At 35.1% G+C, this 18190-nt stretch overlaps 1 pseudogene across 1 annotated transcript in view; it reads left to right on the forward strand.

Annotated features, from left to right (window-relative positions):
• Positions 1 to 18190, forward strand: part of LOC147871880 (cell adhesion molecule Dscam1-like) — a 63036-nt pseudogene that overhangs the window by 15235 nt on the left and 29611 nt on the right. The window contains exons 13-27 of the transcript XR_015538205.1: positions 170 to 323; positions 1164 to 1337; positions 1869 to 2156; positions 2392 to 2694; positions 2779 to 2849; positions 2935 to 3168; positions 4783 to 4929; positions 5133 to 5303; positions 6337 to 6470; positions 7694 to 7850; positions 9606 to 9987; positions 11126 to 11311; positions 11520 to 11807; positions 12034 to 12169; positions 13023 to 18065. The product of XR_015538205.1 is annotated as a cell adhesion molecule Dscam1-like (transcript). The remainder of the gene's footprint in view (positions 1 to 169; positions 324 to 1163; positions 1338 to 1868; positions 2157 to 2391; positions 2695 to 2778; positions 2850 to 2934; positions 3169 to 4782; positions 4930 to 5132; positions 5304 to 6336; positions 6471 to 7693; positions 7851 to 9605; positions 9988 to 11125; positions 11312 to 11519; positions 11808 to 12033; positions 12170 to 13022; positions 18066 to 18190) is intronic.

Genomic DNA, 18190 nt, shown 5'->3' on the forward strand with positions numbered 1-18190 from the left:
AAAAGCTTCAAATCATATTTTCTTCTGCCATTTATTTTGTTTGTGTGTGGGTATATACTTTTTTTTAGTTATTCTAAATTTATGTTAGAATTGTCATCTTTTCAGTTTCTACAATAATTAAATCCAAGGGAAAGTGACATTTATATTCCTGTCATAATGATTCTGACAGTTAAGTACATGGTTTAGGCTATATATATATATATATATATATAGGCTCTATGTTGAGCCCCAGGATATCTCAGTATTGTTCCAGCATCCTGTGTCTTTACACTGTCAAGCCAGTGGCTTTCCAACACCCATAATAACATGGATGAAAGCCAAGGGTTAGTGACATTATTACTCTCTTGATTTTTGAACATGTCAACAACTGTTGCTTGTCATTACTCCTGGTTATCTTCTGGACATAGTCCATTTTCTGAGGAGTCTCGTAAGTGCATTACATTTTATGAGTTATTAGTACTTCTGAAGTAAAGGGAGTAGTTATCACTCACTAGTCCATAATCAAAAGTCTCTAGAATAATGTAAAAAAAAATTGAGGTTATGTATTTTCTTAAAAATAACATCTCAGAAAGGAAAAACCTAATACATAATGAAAATTACTCAAACTGTTAATTCTAGTCTAACTCATGTTGGCTTAACCCTTTGAGGTCAAGTGGTAAATATACATACCAGCTGCTTTAACAGACAGTACCTTTGCATTTAATATTGATAGGTTATGTATCGTTATCAGCGTAAACAGTATATATATATTCCAAAACAGCATTCAGAAATTGATCATTGTGATGGTGACAGTGTTTTTTTTGTTTTTTGTAGTATGAACTACATTCTTAATTATTATGTAGACAAGCTTCAGCTATAAAGGTTCATTTGGTTTGACATAGTTTCAGTCAGTGTGATTGTAGTAAGGGATAATTTTTGAAGTGTCAGAATCTTAAACAAATTACCTAACCTAGCATAACTGACCTGCTACCAATACATATGGGTCACTCCAAATAACCTCTAAAACTTAAAAGGAACGATGATCTAATGAAGAGAGGGAGGCTGATGGCTTTAAATATTACATAACACTTAAACTACTGCTATAATTAATATATTGATTGTTATAAAGTACATAATTTGTAAATATAAACATAATTACCATATAAAAACTCAGATTTTTACAGGTGAACAACCTGGTGACTATATAACCCTGGAGTCTGGTCCCCGACTTGTCATCTCAAGTAATGGTTCAGTGCTTATCAGAACGGTTGACCCATCACATGAAGGTCATTACACATGTCATGCTAGCAATGGTATTGGGTCTGGCCTTAGCAAGGTTATTTTCCTAAGAGTAAATGGTGAGTATATACTTCATAATTTTCAGACAATTTTGCAATTATATCGTTATAGTAATTTTTATAAAACATTTAGGGTCTCTCATATATTGTTTTTCTGTTGGATTCATTCTACAAAATATGTTTATTTTGAAAGCTACATAAAATCTGCAACCATCTTCCTGGACCTGCCCCAGTTTTACCCACTGTCCCTTTAGCTGTCATTGAATCATTTCGTGTGGACATACTGCCAGTGCTTCCTTGTGTTTGTTGCAGCATTAAAATTTAAACAACATTACCAGTACTTCCAAACAGTAGTTCATTTTTCCATCTGTAACAGCGAACAGTATAAACATTTTTTAATTCTATTCCATGGTATACATTAATAAAGCTTTTGCGTATATTATTTCTTTCTTTGTCAGGTTTCGAAGGTGACCAGCGACTGAACAGACAGATGCTTCATTTAATACTGATATGAACATGAATTTATTAGTTTTACAGAATAATTTACACATCAGTCTCAATAGGTTTCATGATCAGAAATTTTCTTTTCAGTTCCAACACATTCTAGATCACGGGCAGTAAACCAAAGTGGTGTAGCAGGAGAAGGAATTGTGTTGGTGTGTGAAGCGGAAGGAGATTTGCCCCTGCATGTAGCATGGTCAGCATCTCACAGACCTCTAAATCCTACCCACACCCAGATTACGGAATGACAGACACCCAATGGAGTCACAGCAGAACTGCATTTGGACTCTTTGGCTCGGAGAGATGCTGGTCCATATCGTTGCTCAGCTTCCAATGATTTTGGTCAGGATGAGATGATAGTTTACCTCGCAGTCAAAGGTGATACATTTATCAATATGAATTTTGTCTTAGTAAAATTCCATTTTACATGTCATAAGGCAAATGGTGTGTGGTCATTTGGTAGTCAGTGGCAATCACAGACAACTGAGTAGTAACTAGCTATGTAACTAAGTATGAAACAAAATCATCTGAGAGCAGCCGAGTGCCTTTGTTTCATTCTTTCATTTCATCTTACAGCATATGACACCATGTTATTTGCCTGTAATAATTTCAGAGCCACCAGAGGCCCCCAGGACGGGTCGACGTGCAAGAAGTGGGAAGTCGGTGGGTGAGCGTCTCATGGGGGGCACCATACTCAGGTCATGCTCTCATTATGTGATACAGTTTCATGAGGAGGAGACCACACTGGGTGGAGGAATGAGTTCATGGAACAATGTTACTGTTGGAGGCAACATTCACAAGGCCCGCTTGGGTACCTTGAGACCTGCTACATCCTACAAGTTGAGACTACTGGCTGTCAATGAGGTTGGGGCAGGGCCTCCCAGTGAGTCTACTCTTGCCCTAACTTTGCAGGAAGGTGAGGATAATAGAAGTGATGACATTTTCAAGGACTCACTAAACACTTCACTATCTAACAGAGTTATCTTCTTTATTTATACAGCTCCCAGTGGCCCCCCAATAGATATATCTGTTGACGCAACAAGTCCAGAGTCACTTCTGGTAAAATGGAAGGTGAGAGTAATTCCAAATAGAATGCAGTAAATTATATCCATGTCATGACATACATATTATTATATCATGCTGTTTCTCTATGCAGCCTCCCTTAGTGAGTTACTCCAATGGAGAGATCCTGGGATACCAAGTGGGGTACCAGGAAACAGTGCTCCATCCACAGCCCCACAACAAGTGCGTACAGTGAGAGGACACCGCTTGGAGGTGACACTAACCTCTCTACACCAGTTCACCTGTTATGAGGTGACAGTGCGAGCATTCAACCAGGTGGGGTCAGGCCCTGCCTCACCAACACAGTCTGTAACAACATTGGAGGGTGGTAGGTAAATATTGCGTGTCTTTTTGTTTTCTTGTGCACATTGTCAGATTGTTATAAATTAAAGTTGACTCACCATGCACACACACCATATTTTGTAGTTCTATGTGCTGTTAAGCTATGTGACCAAAAATGTCTAGTTTTTGGTATACATAGTTTTAAACTGTTTGAAGTAATTTTATAAATTATACTTTTATGTGGTTATTTTGACAAGTAATCCAGAATGGCAGCATGTTTTAAGGTATATAATGGGTGTAAGCACATATCAATACATCATTTACTGTTTGATGGCTCAGTAATAACACTATAAGACTTGAGTAAAATGCATAATGAAATTAATTTTTTTTAACTTGTACCAGAATATTTAACTTCTTGAATTTTTCACAATACCCAAAAATATTTCAGATAAATGTTACAAACTTTAGAAAGGTAAACATTATATGTTGTGAACCGGTATTTCATTTTACAACCTGTTTTTGAGAGAGTTGAGGTAATTTGTAAATAGTGGCTGGGCAGGTATGCATCCCTCACTTTGGTTAGAAGTATGCTATTAAATATTATGAAACATATTTTGAACAACATTTCTAATGCTTGCTTAGATGAACATTCTACATTACAGTAGGCTGTCAATTATCTGTAAGCAGACAATTATATTTCCAAATTTGTCATAGTTTTTTTATATAAATCAGTAAACTAAATATAAAGAAATTATTACGTGCCTCGATCTCATCTCTTTAGATGTTGAAACATTTCAGTTGTGCACGCTATGGACTTCATCTTCTATTTCATCACACACCTTCAGACTTTCTCCTTTATGGCCTTCAAGAATGTATCACTCACCATATGCTTTACTTTTCCTTTGTTCCTACCCTGTTTCAATACTGCCAGTCTCTTAGGCATCAACTGTTAACAGCCGCTTCTTGGGACAGTATGACAAAAATTATGAGTGTATAGTCAGATTTATAAACATTATAAACTTATGCAAAAGAAAGTAGATGAGAATAACAACGTTAAATGTTCTCGAGAAGAAGCTTATACCATTAGATGTTGCATATAAAGTGAAAGTTTGGGGTATGGTAAAGCAAATTATCATAATCAGTCATGAAAACAAATATTTGTAGACAATGAAGAGAATAAATGGTTGGGTGTTCATGAGGAAAAATATCTGCTGCAGAATTGGTGTGGTGGCCTTGAAGCAGACAGTTTACAAGCAATGTGCAGTGGTTATGATCACTGGTTAAGATCAGACAATTGAAAGTGGCAAAATTTAGGATGATGAAACAGCTGGAATTTCAGAAAGCATGTCAGGCATTCATATGCTCCTGACTGAATGTCTACTTAATTATTTGAAACAAGATAACATGCTGTTTTCCAAACATTGTAAGCTCAGAACTACCACAAGATAGTATTAGGTATAACTCTAAATCAACTAAAAGTTCGATGATTTACATGATGGTTTTAATGAAATCAAGTGATTTGTTGCTATTTTTACCCTGAGTAACTTTCATGCAATTGAAAATTACATTCAAATCTAAATAACTTTAAATTTCTCATGCTTTCTACATCCACACTGCCAAGTGTAATATTTTCAAATTTACATATATATATATATCTTAGTTCCAGACATGGCACCACAAGACTTGCGCTGCTCTGCATTGTCTCCACAGAGTGTACGAGTGAGAAGGGAACCACCACCAATTGAACATCATAATGGAGTCATTGAGGGTTACAATGTTTTATACAAGCACATCAGTTTTCAAGGAGGTGAGAAGCATGAAAACCTACTCAAAAATTTTAAAGATCCAACACCTTAGCATCTAAATTGTAATGTCTAAATCATCCAAATAAATACTCCTCAAACAGACTTTCCAACAAGAACGAAAGATTTACCACAATAATGTACAGCGTAACTTTATATTTCCCCTAATGAGTTATAATTTCCAAACTGCATATAATCAATGTTCTAGGTATGGGATCAGATGTGGAAATAAAGGAAACAACAAATCTTGAGACAAATCTTGAGACAAATCTTCATGGTTTGGCCAAGTTTGCAAACTACAGTGTGAGAGTGCTGGCATTTACTACAGCTGGTGAAGGAGTCAGGTCCAATCCAGTCCACTGTACCACAGAGGAAGATGGTATGTTATACACAGCTAGTATTTACTGTGAAATCACATACTTATAGTCTTTTTTTAAACCCTGAGCTTTATATGAACAAAAAGAACATTCTTACTAACTCTTTTAATTGAAAATAGAACATTGTTGATAGTTGCTATATTTGTAAAGGTAAATTATATTCTTTGCTACCAAAGCAACATAATTAACCCTACCTACATACATTCAGATTTAAATCTCAAATTTTTGAACTTCACAGTTCCTTATGTGTAGATCAGGAGTTCTCATTTTTAGACATGGGGACACCTTTCACTCTTCATGGGCCACCGTGTTAGAAAAAGGACAGTTTATCAGACTAGGATTTCACAGTTGGAGCTAATTTGTGTTGGTTTGGCATTTTAGGAAGCCTTGTATAAAGCAGGAAGGAAGATATGATACAGGCATTTGGATTGGTAACTTAGGGAAAACTGCACAAAATATATTGAAGGTTTGCAGGTTGAAAACCTCTGGCACACATAATAGTCAGTATTAAAGTGCTATATTGTATTATGTTTCCCCATGCGAAGGTATTGCATTATATTATATATTATTAGACTCCAGGGTCTTTAATTCAATATACAGTGTAATAACAAAGTAACATTTTTGCTAGCATTGGAAGTAATGAATTAATAATATGTCAGCAAAAGAACTGAAAGAAAATTCTGAAAGTATAAACTTTATTAATCTGTTAAGGAGAAAAACTGTTAATTAAAGATACATGGCAAGTGATACGTGGCAAAGTAAGACCTCTCACAGACATGAAAGAAGAAAATAGGTATTCTGTCTGCTCTGTCATTTATTTTCTATACAGTGGTGTACAGACTTAGTTATGTCCCCCCAGTGAAAATAAAATAGCTATAACTTTTACATTCTGTGTTGTGTAAGGATAAAGTATAATGTGATATCCTTCTACTGAAATGTCTACAGTAAATGATCCTACCCTTATCCATCTGATATTTTCTTGTTTTGATTTCCTTTTTAAGAAAATTATTCCCAAAATGTTTATTTTTCTTACAGTTCCAGGTCCACCTGAACAAATCAAGGCACTAGCAATGACATCTGACAGCATTATGGTTGCCTGGACAAGACCGCTGGAACCAAATGGCAACATTATCAAGTACAATGTGTACTACCATTCATTGCTGCGCAAAGTAAGCTTCAGAATATTTTTACAAAAAGCACAAGACATACTTAGATGCTCTGCATGAATTTTTTTATAGTTTAACGAACATCATGAAGAAAGCCCTTACTGAGAACCTGGCAGTTCCTTATCTGGTCAGTGGATTCCCTGCTTTCTCTGATCCTGAAGGTTCATTACCATATTTACAAGAGCCTACCACCGATCCCTATCCTGCCAGATTAATCCAGTCCACTCCCTCACACCCTAGCTTGATAAGATCCATTTTAGGATTATAATTTCATCTACACTTAGATCTTCCAATTAGCCTCTTGCTTTAATATTTTTTAATTAGAATGTTTTGTGAAATACTTATCTCTTGTGCATGCTACATGCCCTACCCAACTCATCCTCCTTGATTTCATCATCCTAATGCAGTTTTCTCCAGTCCCTGTAACTTCGTTCTTCTATAGTTAGACTGCTATCCTCAACACCCTATTCTGGAACAGCCTCAGTCTGTTTTTCCTTTAATATGAGAGAGTGATTTTCACATCCATAAAAAACAGTACACAAAATTAGTTTCATTTATATATTTCAGTCTTCAAATATTTATATAGCAGAAGGGTGGCAAGCATTTCCTACATTTAATCTGATCTTAATTTCTTTATGAATGAAATTTTGATGTTACCATGTTACCATTACCCTCAGTGGCGGCTTGTGAGTCTGAGCAGTGGTAGTGCTGCACAAGGGGAAAAATTCAGAATAGTCTTTCAACACATAACTATATAAATAAATGAAAAGTAAATTTGCATCAGGAGAAAACCCATACATGCTCGACAATGTTTTAACTATTTGTAAGTCCAGAAGAGCTCTGGAGCTCTTATGGATGGGCCGCCACTGTTCCCCCTGTTTACAAATTAAATATTAAAAGTTTTTTACTGCTTCCTAGGTTCCGCCCTAACATTATTGAAATTGTTGCTGCTCTAATCTGCAACTGTCAGTGTACATAATGTGTGTTATTTTCCTTTGCATGCATTTACAATAAACTCAGAGGTAAGACTAAATTGTAGCAGGAAGAAACATAACGAAACAATTCCTTGACTTGTTTCACTGTAATTTAAAAACAAATGTGATCTCTAAGCTCTCTCACTTACCAGGATATTGATTCCACCATAATCTCCATATATCACCATTTTACATATGCAGTCTGACATCACTGCTATTGCATGGAACAATGTTTCTTGATTTCCATCACAGGATGAGCATAAGGAGACTGTGTTTGGTGACAGAGAGCTGACCTATGAAGTTCGTCGACTCAAAGAATTCCAGCAATATGAATTCTGGGTGACTGCCTCCACAATAATAGGAGAGGGACAGAGCAGCATCAAGGTTCCCCAAGCACCAGTCTCCAGAGGTGAGTTTTCAGTGTTTGTACCTAGTTCTCTTGTGAAGTGCACACACTTATCTTCCTGATGCTGGAAGATTTTCCACTCCCCCCCCCCATAAGCTCTTCAAAGTCAGTTCATGTAATCACAGCATGTTTATTAATACATATTTATAATTTGTTTCTTTTATCTATGCCTTGGTTTAACAATTAAGTGGCATATTTCAGTATTTCCCTGTTTACAATATGGATTTAGGAAAGGATTAAAAACAGATAATGCAATCTATAAATTGACTACAGAGATTTTAAATGCCATGAATAACAAACAAATAGTGGGAGGCATCTTCTGTGATTTGGAAAAAGCTTTTGATTGTGTTGATCATGAAATTTTGTTATTTAAGCTTAAAGTTAGATATGGAGTTCCACAAGGGTCTATATTGGGACCTTTGTTGTTTCTTTTATACATAAACGATTTACCCAGTATAATAACTAAATTTGCTACACCTATAATTTTTGCTGATGATACTAGCATCCTATTTTCTCATTCTAATACAAACGACTTTAATAAACACATTCATGCAACATTTGAAAATATAAATAGATGGTTTAGAATGAACAGATTATCACTAAACTTTAATAAGACACATTATATTAATTTTAAAATTAAGAGAAAAATGTCAGATACTGTCACAATAAGTTATAATAATAAATTCATTAATAATATCTTCTGTACTAAATTCTTGGGAATTATGATTGATGGTGCATTGACTTGGAAGAATCATATTGATCTACTTATTAAAAAATTGAGCAAGGCTTGCTATGTACTTATAAATATGAAACCATATATGTCTATTTCAGTACTAAAGACAATTTATTATGCTTTCTTTCATTCCTTAATAAGCTATGGCATCATTTTCTGGGGAAATTCATCTAGTAGTTACACTATTTTTCTCCTTCAGGAAAAGGCAATTAGAACAACGATGGGATGTGGCAATAGAGTCTCGTGTAGAAATATATTCAAAGAATTAGATATCTTACCATTGGCATCACAATATATATTTTCTTTATTACTGTTTGTATTACAAAACAAAACTCTTTTTCCATCAAACATTGACTCTCATACTATTGATACTAGACAGAGACAAAATTTGTATCTACCCCAAGCCAATTTAACTATTTATCAGAAAGGAGTTCACTATGTGGGTATAAAGATATTTAATAAATTACCCACAGAGGTTAAGAATACCTCAAATAATTTTAAAAAGTTCAAGGTTGCATTAAGGCATTTCTTAATTACTCACTCATTTTACACTGTGGATGAGTACTTAATTGGATAACTATTGTAATAAAAATACTAATTATATTGTCTTGAATTTAGTATGCTGCTTGTCTAGATGTAATTTTTTTAATGTATGTATTTTATGTTTTTATACTTGAGTTTGTGACGTGTTCTATATCCACTATTGGATTCTTGGAACTTGTAAATAAATAAAAAAACCCTCAATATCAAGAATCATAAAATGGACAAAGAATTAATTTTTCTAACATTCATTACCGATAAGAAAGTTCTGAAGCTGGTGTGCTACTTGCTGTGCTTTCTATTTTGCAGAAGAAATTGTCATTTACTATCTTCATTATATCAGTAAGGGTTAATCCCATTGTTCTGTTTTATTGTTTCTTTATTTGGTTTTACATTTTTAAATGTAATTCATTTCTTCAACCAGTCACACAAGTATACTGCTTAATCTCTAGTCAGAGTATGTGGTTATTCCTTCACTATTTCAGTCCCAGCACGGATAGCTTCGTTTTCTCGACGAGTGGTAGGAGGAGCAGGTCAAGAGCATTATGTTAGTATGCCATGGCGTGGGTCTTCCTGAACCTAATCGTAATTGGCGTGGTCCCTCTGGTAACTTCATTACCCCATCGTCAGGGAACAGGCATCAACGAGTGCTCCCAGATGGGGTATTGACACTTGGTCCACTTAGGCCAGAAGATGCTGATAACTACTCCTGCTTGGCAGAGAATGTTTTTGGTCGAGATGAAATCACATACGAGATAATAGTACAAGTTCCTCCTGGCGCACCTCATCTGTCTGTACCTGCCACGACAACTTGCAGCCTGGCTCTGCAGTGGAGACTACCAGATAATGGTGGGAGTCCAGTAATTGGTGAGTTCTGTGTGCCTTATTTTGTATATTGTATTAAACACAATTTGATCATCAGAAAATTTTTTAAAGTGACTCCATTCTTTTGTTATTAAAAGAAAACAAAAAAATTTAAGGGTCTAGTACAAAAAAAATATAAGTCCAGTCTGGGTCAAAATTTAATTTTACATTATTTCATGCACAAAAAGAATTGCCTGATATATTGGTGGAAGAATAGCCCGACTCAAGTCGCAGTTACAATGTTACAGTAAAAATGGTGCCACACTGTGTTGTTTTAAGGAGGAATTTGAATTTGTGGACATGGTTTCTGTTCTGCTTCAGAAGTGTTTTAACCCTCATGCTGTGCATTATTCTTTTACTGCTTTGCTAAAAGAATGTAACTTTAAAATAAAAATCTTAACTCATTATAAGGATTATTCTATTATGTTCATAGGTAAAGGTGAAGTTGTCATTGATACTTATTATATACCATATGATAAAGACATGTGAGGTAGTGGGGTAGTATAGCTTCACTCTTTCTTCACCTCAACACTAGATGGAGGTGCCTGGCCACTTTACCTACAGTACCCATTGGAGAGGAGATTGGGTGTGGTCCAAAGCCAGTTTGGATGCAGCGACTAAGAGAAAAGTTGTTTGCCCCCTGATAGAAATTAAATCCCAGCTTTTCAGCCTGTAGTCAGCATTATAATGATGAAGCTACTGTGGCTCATCTTACTACATACACATCAATAAAAATCACATCAACTTATAAACATAGCAACCAAATTCTGAATATTACATTAACAAAAGTTAATTTTATTATTATATTACAACCACTTAACACTGAGAAACATCACAAGTATCAAAATAGCATTCAAAACATAAAATTCTTCATGCTAGATGGCAGTACTGTGCAGACCAACAATAGTGAATGTTTATAGCTGAGAGAGTAAAATCAAATGTTAACCTAAAGGTAATAAATAAGGCTTGAAGACTGCCATGTACATGACAATCAGCCTTTGTGTTCCATAAAAAATTAGGAATTTATTGAGTAAATGAGTAATTTTTAGCCCCTCAAGATTGGCTGTTCTCCAAGAAGTTCGTCATTTAGTCTGTCAGTCAGTCAGTCAGTTAGAAGTTTTCTTATTATTTTGTCCCACAGGATACACATTGAGCTACAAATGAGAATCTGGGGAGTGGCAGGAGGTGGTGCTGGACCCAGACCGGAAGACATACACACTGGATGGGGTAAAGTGTGGCTCTAATTATCAGCTCTTCCTCGCAGCAGTGAACTCGGTTGGTAATGGGAAACCAAGTTCTGTTGTCACTGCCACCACTAAAGGAGGAGGTATACACGTAATATACCCCAGATCTTAAGTGTTATTTCAGAGTTAAGTTAAAAGTATGCTGGTCAAAATGAATATTGTAAATGTAGTTATCTAATGCTGAAAATCAATGTGATTATTATGGTATGTCATTACATACATAACAATAATATGCTATAAAACTGCATGGATATTGTCTCCCACCCAGACTTTCAATCTTAATGTCCACAGCACCCCGAGTTCCTGCACAGGATGATCTTCTGTTGGTAAACTCAACATCAGTCACATTATTCCTGGAGTCATGGCCTAGTGGGGGTTGTCCACTGCGGTATTTTATTGTGGAGTATCGTTCTCGGGGCCAGAAAACATGGACGCTAGTTTCTAACAACCTTCAGCAGGAGGAGCTAGTAATACCTGATCTCACTCCTGCTACATGGTATGCAGTACGAATTGCTGCACACAATGATGCAGGATCCAGTGTTCAAGAGTTTCTGTTTGCCACAAAGACAAGAACAGGTGGTGGGTATCAATATAGCACTTTTCAGTGGGGATATACAACTCTGATATTGAAATTGTAAATGTACCCTAATATTTACAATATGAGAATTTGCACATTTAACTGAAATAACAGTAAATGTCATTTACTGACTAACTACAATTCAGGTAAATCTATTGTATAATACATTTATTTTTAAATAACTTAGTTGTACATTAATATTCACCTTCTGAATTCAATTTGTTTCAGAAACCATTCTTCCAGAAGTGGTGCCAGACATGTCGGAACAGCAGGGTACATTTTACGCTCACTTAAATGTGATAATTCCGATCATATCTGGAATCATCTGCATCCATCTGTGTGTGTGTATCATCATCCATAGAAGGTAAATGCTGTGTGTTCTTGTAGAAAGTGTGGCACATAGAATTGTTCAAGAACTTTATAAGGATATACACAGTTCTTTTCCACTAATTTATTCTCATGCATTGTCTGAAGCACATATAAAATGTTTGAACCTGAATGAGTGGATCAATGTAGACACTTCGGAATTCTGTCTATATTATTTATGCTTTTTTTAAGTTAAAGTTGGTGAGATTTGAATGGGTAAATGCACACAAGGTTTACTGTCATTTTTGTTGCTCATCCCACCAGAATTTTTGTGCATTACACCCTCGGTTATGAAAGAATATTGTAAAAAAATCTGGTATTTCCTAGTGTTCAGCAATGTTTTCTTTGCTATTACTGTACCTACCAATGGAGTGTACAAATGCTACATTACCGACCATTTGTGAGAAGATTGCTTTTATTGAGTTCTTGATGCATGTGACCTCAATTATCATAGCTTACACTTTTGCTGCAAGGATTAAATTGACACAATTCCTTTTCTGTAAAGAATTACACATAGGGATTTTGAAGTTTCTATGAAGTGTGAAGTACTGGATTGTTACATGATATGACTTTGGTGAAAGACCTGTGAATATTGTTATTAAATGTTATTTCTGTAAGTGATAAATTAGGACCATGCATTAGGTGTGCACACTTTGTAGTTTTTAATAAGTAGTGTATGTCTGGTGCCAACTGATTTATTTGTATCAAAATCAGTGAATTTTGTACAAATGTCTTTTTGAAATGGCTTAATTGACAAATTCCTCATTGAAATTAACTCCTGAATAATTTTCTCTAAAGATTTCCTCTTTTTTACTGAGCTAACATGGACATGTATTTATTATATGACACAGGCACTATTCTGGATATAAACAAGGTGATCCAGGATATGGGGCAAAGTCCCTGGCTGAACTAGAGAACCAGCGCAATAATGATCAGGAAGGAGGCACTCATGGTCAATCTGGACAGCTCTATTCAACATCTCCTGCCAGGAAGGGAGACTCGTCACTCAGTGGGCAGAAGGGAAGCGATACCTCTGGCATGAATATGCATGTAATACAAGATGCAAAATATGTGACCATACCAGTACATACTGGTATTTGGACAAAAAAAAATTCTGTATATGATCAGACAAGCCATATAATAAAAACCAAAAAGTATTTCATCCTGAAGCCATAAATCATAAGAATGTGTACATATATTTTGTACACTGGATATCTTATTGAAGCATAACAACATTTTATTTCAGGTACAGAACACCATTGACACTGTAAGCTTGCATCATCACATTCTTGTTTTTACATCAGTGTCGAGATGAGTTCCATAACAAATCCCAGTTTAATGATTCCAGATATATTGCCACTGTCACATTGCGCTAATAAAAATGTACAAATTAATGTTCCATTTACTAAAAAAATAATGTATTTCCCCAGCAAAAATATAATACTCACTTGTGTCCATTTATGTCATGTGTGTGGGCATTTATGTAAGTGCCACCTAATTATCTTCATATAAGTTTTGTTGGAAAAATTTTAATATCATATTATGCAGATAATGAATTCAGTTATTTTATACTTTTGGGAGTTATCCTTGCTCTCCTTCAATTTAAAAAAATAAGTATAATGTCATGGCAATGTTCCACTTCCATTCAGTAAACAAGATATGGCTGACACAGGTGTTTGTCTTCCATTTATTTAAAGAAACCTAATGGGTATGTTGATAATGTCTCTGAATGTTATTATGTCTTACAGGTTTTTTATATGATGATAGTTTTAAACAAAACAGTCTGACCCAAGAGATTACAAGATGGAGTCCACATACTTTCAAAATACTGAACTAAATGTCCTCAGAATTAAAGGACTCAGAATGTGGTATGGTGTCTGTTAAAGCTATCACAGTGAATTTGGATCCCAAAATGGTAGAACAAGAAAGGGTTAACTCTGCACCCAGCTTAAATTTATAAGTTTTCTGTTCTGTGTCAGGTAATCCTTATGTATGTAACAACATTATTGCACAAAATAATATTCATTTGAGATTCATCACTTAAGCAAATCATTCTTAACTAAAACCATGGATGAAGTTCATGTGCTTCTGATGATGTGACACAATGTGTAAAATTATTATGTTGGTCTTTGTCCATTGTCTGTTTTATTTCTGTTTAAAACCACATGCTTTAGAAGTTCATTGTATTTCTGTCTTCAGGTGACAGTAGGGGAGGACAAAACCCTACTTAATCATTTAAGGCTTAAACTAGCTCAACCAGAACACCCAGCACCAAGTAGAACCAACTTCTGATATATTGTGATTTGAAATAGATAGAATCTGACAGAATAACTATACACATTGAATCTATGAATCAGACTCCTTGAGAAGTTGATAGTCAGTCAGCTGGTGACAGGTAATTATCTGCCTTTTTTTAGGACCCAGAGGCTCATTACCATGTTCATTTGACTGTATACTGAGCCACATAAATTGAGCCCATACCTTCACACTCTCTTATAAAAATTATATTTTATAAACCTGGCTTGGCCATAATTGCATCTCAAATGTAGGTGCAGGAAGTTTCAAAACTTAGTTAATATTCTCTGTATATGTAATTACTAAAAACTACAATAAACTTTCCATTATCCTTGCTACAAGAAGCTTTTAATTTCTTGTAACAAACTTCCTAGTATTAGAACCCAGAAGTGAAACACTAATATGTACAAATTTAAGTGGCTCATCAACAGGTAAGGAGGTCCTGCATCATAGCCTCCCACACACAGAGGCTATATACATTGAAGCACCTTCTCTTGCTTTAATAAATGCCAATGGTGGTATACAAATATTGAAAATTAGAAGTGTAAACTAGGCTTCCAGCATGTGAATGATGTTATAAGTATAATGACATGATAAAGAGCAAGAGAATTGCAGAATCAAGAAGACTGGAACCACTCTTACAGAACTTGTAAATGGTGACAACAAAGGAAATTAAGATTAGGAATTACTTATTATAAAAGAACAAAGAAAAATTTGGATAAATTTAAAAAAAAAATACAGATGTACATAATTTAAATACAAGACGTAAACATGATCTATATGTGCCAAATGCTAACTTTACTAAATATCAGAAAGGGGTGTACTATACAGGTATTGTTTAATAATCTTCCACCAACAGTTAAAAGTCTAAATTATGATATAAAGGTATTCAAGCCTGCATTGAAAGATTACCTCTTTACTCACTCCTTCTATTCTGTAGATGATTTCATCTCTGCTGAAAATGTTTAAGCTTTATATCCATAATCTACGTATATGTAAAGCAAGTTTTGTATTTATATATAAAATTCTGAGGTTTATGTATATTAATTTGTAAAATTATTTTTCATACTTGTATTGCAGAATCTGAAATTTATGTACATTGATATGTGAAATACGTTCTTGTACTTGTGTTGAAAGTTCTGAAGTGTATGTATATTGTATGAAATGACATGTTCTACATCCTTTGGTTGAGTCCTAAGAAGGATCTATGGAATGTAAATAAACTCTACTCTACTCTTTCTGACGAAACGTATCCGCCATGTTGTTACGTCACAGCCAAAGCTCACTAAACGCGTATGCCTGATCGGTAACACCAGTGGTACAAACCTCTCAAAAATCATTACCATATACACACTGGAGAGAAGCCTTTTGAATGTGTAATTCAAAGTTCTCACGCAGTGCATCGTACAACACACATGGAAATGAAACAGTACAAATGTGATAAGGCGATGTTTGCAACAAGAACTTTTCAAGGAATGATGATTTGAAGAAACATTATCGCATTCATACTGAAGTGAAGATTTACAAATGTGAAGTATGCAATAAACATTTCTCACAGAAAGAAAATCTTGTGATACACAGTTTTATCCATACAGGTATGAAGCCTTACACTTGTGAAGTATATAATAAAAGTTTTTCTCAGGGCGGACATCTCAACGCGCACAAACGCATACACACAGGGGAAGAAACCGTATAATTGTGATGTGTGCAATAAGTAGTTTCCAGTGCGAGAAAAACTGAGAAGGCTTTATGGTATCCACACGGGGAGAAACCATATGGTTGTGTTGTATGCGAATGAAGCTTCACAGAACTTGTCAATCTTAAAAGTCATCTTTCTCGTGTGCATACTGGAGAAATACCAAGTAGTGGAGAAGTGATGGAGTGAATAATTTAAACTTCAAGGACTTTGTTTATGTTGTAAATATTACCCGTGAGATTTTTGCTACAATGTGGCAAGTCAGTGTTTGGAAAATACCTTATTTTCTGTGTGTTTATATAATCAGATAAAAATACATAATGAGCTATGCAGCGTTGTGGTATGTACGCACATGTACAGAGAAGTCCTGTCAGAAGGCTATAGCCTTCAGAAAGAAAATAGCATGGGGTTCAAGATGTCCACCATGGATTGCACTTTGTGACTTTGCAGCAGCTATTAAAACCAGTGTTGTACAACATTCCGATATATTTTTTGAATAGTGTGGAGTATTGTGTGACAAAAGTTGAAGGAATTCTGTTATTTTTATATCATCATCCAGGATATCAGCAACTCCTTGAAATATCTTCTTGTTACCTAAATTGTTAGGATACCCAGCTCATAAGTTGTAGAATTCAGTTTTGTTAATTTGCATTCTACATCTTCAGGTGTGTCTTGTAACATATTATCAATGAAGTTTAGAAAGTCAGTATATTGTAAAGTGTACTCCTTTCCAAAATCTTGATTCTCCTAATATCAATTAATTTATAAGACCTTACTGGACATGTGTCTGTATACAAAATACTGTATATACACATTTTTATTGCAATTAATCTAGTAACAAAATAAACACGTAAAAGGTTTTGGTTGTATATCTTTGAGTATATAAAATGTACTAACCACATAAGTTTTGCAAGCAAAAATGTGTTATTTTGAAAAGCCTCTAAGGTAGCAACTTTAGCCCTAAATGGTACCACATATTTCATTGGCATAAAGATAATAAGATAACAAACTGGAACCAGCTAACCAAAGCTAGCCTTAGCCTAATGCAGCATGTTCTTACTGACATACAGAACTGCAATGAGGATCCTTTAAATGCTTGACTTAAAGATGATATAATAGGCTGTTCCTCATGCATTACCTGCCAGTCACATATCTACTTTCAGTGGCATTGGGATAACACAAAAGAAGCATTGATTCATCACTAATTTGTAAATGTGTTTTCGTGTAAGATGGGAGCCTTCCCAACAATATAAACCTTTAGTTTTAATTTTTATAACTTTATTTTGTACAGAAAAAACTTTTCTATCCACTTTTATACTTGTTCTGAAGGAATGTGTACATGTCATCACATATGTAATTTTGAACTTTTAGCAAACTTGTGACCACACTCATTACATTCTAACGGCTTCTCTCCCGTGCGAGTGGTGGACAGTGGAATATCCTGTTTACGAGCTCATGACTAAACAGCATGCCATGTACATGAAAGTCCCTTAGAGGTCTTCTCTTAATAATTTCAGTATATGATACTAAATCATACCCACAGAATTTTGACTTCATAATGAAATCCTTATAATTACATGTACATCTCAGAGCCTTGGCTAATTTTACGCAAATGGATAGGTTACATTTTCCGAGATATGTGGTTATGAAATCGATTGGCAACTGTTTCACGATGCAATTCGTTATTGACAGATGTGGCAAGCAATTGTCTGGATGTATTTACGATTTCTTGTGAATTTTATATACTCCCGTATCGTGCACAATACGTGGGTTTCTTTCCAGTTTGTCAGGTTGGCGTGCCTGTCTAAAAAGAAAATGGCCTATTCTTCGTGTGTTGTGTTTTGGAAGCCACGTGATGAAACTAATTTCGTTCGTAAGTCGGGAATTTGTTAGGATGTGAAAGGTATGTTAATTTTGCGTGAACTTCTGTTAAGTGTGACATCTGCTCGTTGACGGGGTGTGGATTTCGGTACTTTGATGCAGCGAGATTAGTTTTGTGTCACAGACTGTGAGCCCGCATGTAGCTAC

This window comes from Zootermopsis nevadensis, unplaced genomic scaffold (assembly GCF_977971745.1).
Source record: "Zootermopsis nevadensis isolate Lab colony 2312 unplaced genomic scaffold, Znev_1.0 Znev_ptg000037l, whole genome shotgun sequence".
Taxonomy (NCBI): domain Eukaryota; kingdom Metazoa; phylum Arthropoda; class Insecta; order Blattodea; family Termopsidae; genus Zootermopsis; species Zootermopsis nevadensis.